The sequence below is a fragment of the Eumetopias jubatus genome, unplaced genomic scaffold (assembly GCF_037043125.1).
Source record: "Eumetopias jubatus isolate StellerSeaLion01/CBP00866 unplaced genomic scaffold, mEumJub1_p1.0 scaffold_3, whole genome shotgun sequence".
Classification (NCBI taxonomy): domain Eukaryota; kingdom Metazoa; phylum Chordata; class Mammalia; order Carnivora; family Otariidae; genus Eumetopias; species Eumetopias jubatus.
In genome coordinates, this window is record NW_028274809.1 from 110,993,724 (window position 1) to 111,001,467 (window position 7,744).

Here is a 7,744-nt window from a genome sequence, read left to right on the forward strand (position 1 = left end):
TAATGAAATATTCTGTGGTATCCTGTGCATCTAGCTGGTAATCTGGAGATTAGAAAGCCAATTACCAATTGTGTCACAGTCAAATTCACATGACTTCAGAGCCTACATCTCAGCATTTTGTTTTAGTTTCCCACTGGAGGAGGAAAATAGGGGAGTACAGAAGGCTGTTGTATTCTTTAAACCTTAAGTATGAAATTTAAAAATTAAAAAAACTTACATATAACATTTAAAAATTTAAAAAACCTTACATATGAAATTCAACAGAAAAATAAAAACCTTTAAATTTGCTTTTAATTTAAAAAACTAAAAGCAAAGACTGGTAGGCTGAACAATGGATTAGTGGTGACAGAATAGAGGCAGGGAGATCAGTAGGAGGCCACTGTGATCATGGGGGGAGAGGGCATGGAGGTCCAAGCTAGGCAGCTCAGAAGTGGGGGTGGAGTGACATGGATATCTATGCTGTGGCAGACATCCAGGATATGTAGTGTGGATGCAGCCCTACCCGGGACATCTGACTCCCAGACCTAACCCTTCAGCAATGCTGAAAAGGTGTGGTAGGTACTAATATATAATTACCATTATGGAACACTTGGATACTTTCTTCATTGGAAGTCAATCTTGAAGATATCACTCCAAGAGGTCTTGATTCACCTTCCCTGAGGATGTTGAAGCAAAGGCTGGGTGGGTCCCAGACAGAGTTGTTTCAGATAGGTCTCCTGTACTTCCTGTTGGCTTCTAAACTTACCACCAGTTGAAGGCTCTGTGTTTTTCTATAATTTGGAAAAGGTAGATGGCAGACTGACTTTTGGTTTTCCTTTCAATTCATCATCCACGTGTTTAACATAAGTCTTGAATACTATACACAGTGATTTTCCAAGACCAGTGTTTCTATTCCTGGGTCTGGCCCTACACGTCACAGAAGCCAGACTGTGCTTGGAAACTTGTCAAAGGTAATTCCCATAATGGAAATTGCCTGCCCTGAGCTTCTGGCATTTCCTAAGTTCTGGGGGCTGCATGACACATTGATTTGTTGCCATGGGGTTCCTGATGAGTTTTCAGATTGAATATGCATGTTTTGTGAGGGCAGTTTCCACTCAGGTTTCCCTGACCAAGTTTATGAGACAGTGGTTCTCATGCAACCCCTATAAGAAGCACTATATATGCATGGAGCACTGGGTGTTATGAACAAACAATGAATCATGGAACACTGCACCAAAAACTAATGATGTAATATATGGTGATTAACATAACAATAAAAAATTAAAAAAAAAAAAAAGAAGCACTATATATGGGTCAAACCAAACCAAACCTTCCTTCAGGTGGAGACCATTGACCAAGGAGCCATGTTCTCCTTATAGGGGTTACACCTGTCTGCATTAATGATTTGTGGGTCCAGGATTCTTTTTAATCAGACAGTATTGCCATGGGTATCTCTTGAAATCAGCAGGACATGTCCATAGCCCAAATGCCACAGTGTTTGGTTTCTCAGTTGTGTTTTCTTTTTTCCTCTCCCATCACTTCCAAGGTCCATGTACATTCAGCTTTCAAAGACACTCAGGAACCACTCAGCAGGTGAGCCAGCATCCTGGCCGGAGTTCCTTCTTCCCTCCCACTTGCATATGCAGCCCTCTGCAGCAGAAAGATTCAGGTGGTATATTGAAATCATCTGCTGAATAAAACAACTCAAGTCAGCAAATGTTAAAGGAGGGCCCATGACATGTAGGTACTGCTCTGGACTCTGGGAATACAATAGAGACCTGGAAATGACAAGGTCCCTGCTCTCAGGCAGTTTACTTTCTAGTGATGGGACAGATACAAACAAGTAGGCAAATGATATATAATTATATATGAGATAGTGACAAGACCTATGAAGAAATAAAGGGATAGGGTTTGTGATTTTAGCTGTCTGAGGAGGTGACTTCTGAGCTGAGATTTGGATAAAGTGAGGAATATTTTCTATATGGGAAAGAACATTCCAGGCAGAGGGTAAAACAGGCCACTATGAGTGGAACAGTACTGTGAAATGAGTTAAGGAGGTAGACAGGGAACGTCCATCTGGGGTCCTGTAGACCATGGGGAAGATTGTGAGGAAAAAAAATCCTCCTGTGTGGAGAATGAATTATATAGCAAAGGTGGAAGCAGGCAGGCCAGCCAAGATGTAAAGGTAAGAGATAAGGTAGAGAAAATATTGGACTTAGAGTATATTTTTGAAGGTGGAAGTGACAGAATTAGCTGGTGGATTGGATGTATAATGTAAGGGAAAGTAGTCACAAGATTAACTCTAGGATTTTGTCTTGAGTTTGAATGTTGACATCATTTACTAAAATGGGGGAAGACAGAGAGGCCAGGTGCTGTTGGGGGTGGGTATTGAGACATCTGCTAGATGTCCAAATAGAGAGGTCAAGTATGCAGTTGGTAAATGAATTTGGTCTTAAAGAGTGAGAATATGAACTAAGAGATAGATTTTGTAGTTGTCAGAGTATACTGATAATAAAAGTCATAGGACTGAATGCAAACACCTCAGGAGACAATGTAGACAGAGAAGGAATGAGGTCCAATGTTTGAGTCCTGGGCACTCTTAGCTGAGGGGTCTGAAGGAGAGAAGCCTAGAAAGGAGACTTAAAAGGACCAGGGTGGGAGGGTTCCATTCTGAGATTGATTCATGCAAGTTAAAAAGGAGTTAGTATAATAAACACTAAAGCATGGCACAAATCTGGAGTAAGATTCTGAGGAAGGGAAAGATCAGAGAGATTTTGTAAATGAAAAATAAGAGTATTTTTGAAAAGGATTTTAGAAGCTTTGTTGACAGGGTCCAACTGTTGATGGCATATAGAATAATGTTAGAAGGTGACAGAGAGAAAGCACAATTTCTCAATTCCTTCTTTATGGCCATGATTTTGTTAAAAAAAGCAGAACCTACACAATGGAAAGGATAGATGCAACATGGTGAAGAGGCAGGGGACTCAGCCTCAGAACAAGACAAATTAAAGCCCAGAATACAAACATCAATAGGATCATTAATCCACTGTTATAGAACCATAATAATCCGTGATGAAACTTAGAGCAATGGAGAGTTTCCAGAAGATGCCAATAGGTTTATATTATATCCATTTTTGAAGGGAGGGTAAAAATAAATTTTAGAAGTTTCAGGTCAGAGAATTCAATGATTTCTAGTGAAATTAAATAAATGGCTATGATAACCTAGGAAATGTAATGGTGATTATTAGGAACAGACTTTTCTTGAGGTTGAGGAATGCTTGATTAATGTTTCTTTATCTGAATGCTTATCTTGGACTGGCAGACCAGGGGATTCCAGCAAACTGCAAGTGTGGCCTATCATCTTGAAAATAGGATAACATATAGCATTACTCAGGATAATGAGAGATGTGGGTTGATCAGTAGCATAGTCAATGGCAACTTCCATTTTTTTTTAAACTCAAATTTTTGGTCAAGGCACCGAACCAAGCAAAGGTGAGCACTTGTCATTCCTCTTGCTCTAGCAACTGGCTGACTGTTAGTTACTGAAATAGAGAAGACCAGTGGAGGCCAGGTTGTAGTTGGGGGAGAGATTGAGACAAACCAAAACACAAAATCTGCCCCCAGAAGCCCTCAAGTTTCAATTTAAGAATGAGAAATCACTAGGAGTCATAAATGAAGCAGGAACTCGAAGCCATAAAGGAGAGCTAATATTGAAGCTGAAGAACCCAAAGGGCAGGTGCTTTAATGTAGAGATGGATATTAAGACTCAAGGCCTCATGAAAGCTGGAACTGGGTTCTAGGCAACAATGTACATGGAAAGGGATTGTCTAGTCTACAGTTGCAATTTGGAAAGAGCCACCCATGATGGGCTATGGTAGAAAAGGTCACCTTTGAGAAAATTAAACTCAAACCTCTATCACACAAAGGTGTAGGGCTCCAATTCACACTGTCTATGCTATGATGTTTTTTAAAAAAACAAGAATTGTGGAATTTGGTCTCATGTCACTATATGACTCTGGCAGAAGTAAATTCTTTGTCCCCCATAGGAACATTTTTACATCTCAGGGCACATCCTGGATTCCTATAAAAGATAACTCTTATTGAATATGAGCTCACAGACAAAAACTCAAAGTAAATGAGGAAACCTAATGCCATGAAAGAGTCAGTATTATGAAAGAAATGGTAGTTTTACTACTGAGGAACTAGAAGCAATAGAGCAAGTGTTTGTAATGACAAAGGAAAGGAGAGAGCCTCTAAGCATGGGAAGACTGCTTATGGAAATGAACAGGCAACTAAGGAAAGGATCAGATAATAATTCTAAAAGTTAAATATACAGTTATTAAAATTGAAGAAAATAATACCATCAATAGATAAATAATACAGTAGTATAAGTATAACTGAAGAGAGAGTTAGTGAATAGGAAGAAAGAACTAATATAATTTATCAGAATTCTACATGGAAAGAAATTGAGAAAGACAATCTGAGACAGAAAAGAGAAACTTGAGTAGATCTAATAAAAATTCTTGAAGCAATAATTAGTGAGCATGAGAAAGTGCAGTATCTGAAGAAGACAGACACAAGTCTTAATACTGAAGAAACACATTAAGTCTTTTTCTTAATCCCACTATTTTTAGATTTTATTTATATTCAAGTTAGTTAACATGTAGTGTATTGTTAGTTTCAGGGGTAAAATTTAGTGATTCATCAGTTGCATATAACACCCAGTACTCATTACATCAAGTGCCCTCCTTAATGCTCATCACCTGATTAACCCCCACCTCCCCTCCAGCAACCCTCAGTTTGTTCGCTATAGTTAAGAGTCTCTTATGGCTGGTCTCCCTCTCTGTTTTTATCTTATTTTATTTTTCCCTTCCCTTCCCCTATGTTCATCTGCTTTATTTCTTAAATTATACATATGAGTGAAATCATATGGTATTTGTCTTTCTCTAAGTGACTTATTTTGCTTAGCATAATACCCTCTACTTACATCCATGTTGTAGCAAATGGCAAAATTTCATTCTTTTTGATGGCTGAGTAATATTGTTCCATTATATATATATATCCATTCATCCATCGATGGACATCTGGCCTTCTTCCATATTTTGGCTATTGTGTATATTGTTGTCATAAACATTGGGGTGCATGTACCCAAATCACTATATTTGTATCCTTTGGATAAATACCTCATAGTGCAATTGCTGGGTTGTAGGGTAGTTCTATTTTTAACTTTTTGAGGAATCTCCATACTGTTTTTCACACTGGCTGCACCAGTTTGCATTCCCACCAACAGTGTAAGAGGGTTCCCTTTGTCAGCATCCTCACGAACATCTGTTGTTTCCTGAGTTGTTAGTTTTAGCCATTCTGACCAGTGTAAGGTGATATCTCATTATGGTTTTGATTTGTATTTCCCTTATGCCAAGTGATGTGGAGCATTTTTTCTGGTGTCTGTTGACCATTTGTATGTCTTCTTTGGAGAAATGTCTGTTCATGTCTTCTGCCCATTTCTTGACTGGAGTTTTTTGTTTGTTTGTTTGCTTGTTTTTTGGGTGTTGAGTTTGATAAATTCTTCATAGATTTTTGGATACTAGCTCTTTTTCTGATATGTCATTTGCAAATATCTTCTCCCATTCCATAGTTTGCCTTTCAGTTTTATTGATTGTTTCCTTTGCTGTGTAGAAGTTTTTATCTTGATGAAGTCCCAATAGTTCATTTTTGCTTTTGTTTCCCTTGCCTTTGGAGATGTGTCTAGTAAGAAGTTTCTGTAGCCAAGGTCAAAGAGGTTGCTGTCTGTGTTCTCTAGGATTGTGATGGATTCCTGTCTCATCCACTTTGAATTTATTTTTGTGAATGGTGTAAGAAAGTTGATCCAGTTTCATTCTTCTGTATGTTCCTATCCAGTCTTCCCAACATTTGTTGAAGGACTGTCTTTTTCCTATTGGATATTATTTCATGCTTTGTCGAAGATTAGTGGACCATAGGGCTGAGGGTCCATTTCTGGGCTCTGTATTCTGTTCTGTTGATCTACATGTCTGTTTTTGTGCCAGTACCATACTGTCTAGATGATTACAGTGTTGTAATACAGCTTGATGTCCAAAACTGTGATGCCTTCAGCTTTGGTTTTCTTTTTCAACATTACTTTGGCTATTTGGGGTCTTTTCTGGTCCCATACAAATTTTAGAAATTTTGTTCCAGCTGTGTGAAAAATGCTGGTGTTATTTTGATAGGGTTTGCATTGAGTGTGTAGATTGCCATGAGTAGTACAGACATTTTAACAATATTTGTTTTTCCAATCCAAGAGCATGGGATGTTTTTCCATTTCTTTCTGTCTTCCTCAATTTCTCTTATAAGTGTTCTATAGTTTTAAGAGTACAGATCTTTTACTTCTTTGGTTAGGTTTATTCCTAGGTATCTTATGGTTTTTGGTGCAATTGTAAATGGGATCAATTCCTTGATTTCTCTTTCTGCTGCTTCGTTATTGCTGTATAGAAATGCAACATATTCCTGAGCATTGATTTTATATCCTGAAACATTGCTGAATTCCTGTATCAGTTCTAGCAATTTTGGGGTGGAATCTTCTGGATTTTTTATATAGAGTATCATGTCATCTGCGAAGAGTGAAAGTTTGACTGAAGAAGCACATTAAGCCTTTTTTTAAATTTTATTATGTTATGATAATCACCAATCATCATTAGTTTTTGTTGTAGAGTTCCATGATTCATTGTTTGCATATAACACCCAGTGCTCCATTCAGTACATGCCCTCTTTAATACCCATCAGCAGGCTAACCCATCACCCCACCCCCATCCCCTCTAGAACCCTCAGTTTGTTTCTCAGAGTCCATAGTCTCTCATGGTTCGTCTCCCCCTCCGATTCCCCCCCTTTCATTTTTCCCTTCCTGCTATCTTCCTCTTTTTTTTTTTAAATTTTTTTTATTATTATGTTATGTTAATCACCATACATTACATCATTAGTTTTTGATGTAGTGTTCCATGATTCATTGCTTGCGTATAACACCCAGTGCTCCAAGCAGAATGTGTCCTCTTTAATACCCATCACCAGGCTAACCCATCCTGCCAGCCCCCTCCCCTCTAGAACCCTCAGTTTGTTTTTCAGACTCCATCGTCTCTCATGGTTCATCTCCTCCCCAATTTCCCCCACTTCATTCTTCCCCTCCTGGTATCTTCTTCTTCTTTTTTTTTTTTTTTTTAACATATAATGTATTATTTGCTTCAGAGGTATAGATCTGTGATTCAACAGTCTTGCACAATTCACAGCACTCACCATAGCACCTACCCTCCCCAATGTCTATCACCCAGCCACCCCATCCCTCCCACCCCCGAGCACTCCAGCAACCCTCAGTTTGTTCCTGAGATTAAGAATTCCTCATATCAGTGAGGTCATATGATACATGTCTTTCTCTGATTGACTTATTTCGCTCAGCATAACACTCTCCAGTTCCATCCACATCATTGCAAATGGCAAGATTTCATTCCTTTTGATGGCTGCATAATATTCCATTGTATATATATACCACATCTTCTTTATCCATTCATCTGTTGATGGACATCTTGGCTCCTTCTATATTTCGGCTATTGTGGACATTGCTGCTATAAACATTGGGGTGCATGTACCCCTTGGGATCCCTACATTTGTATCTTTGTGGTAAATACCCAGTAGTGCAATTGCTAGGTCAATTGGTAGCTCTATTTTCAACTTTTTAAGGAACCTCCATACTGTTTTCCAGAGTGGCTGCACCAGCCTGCAT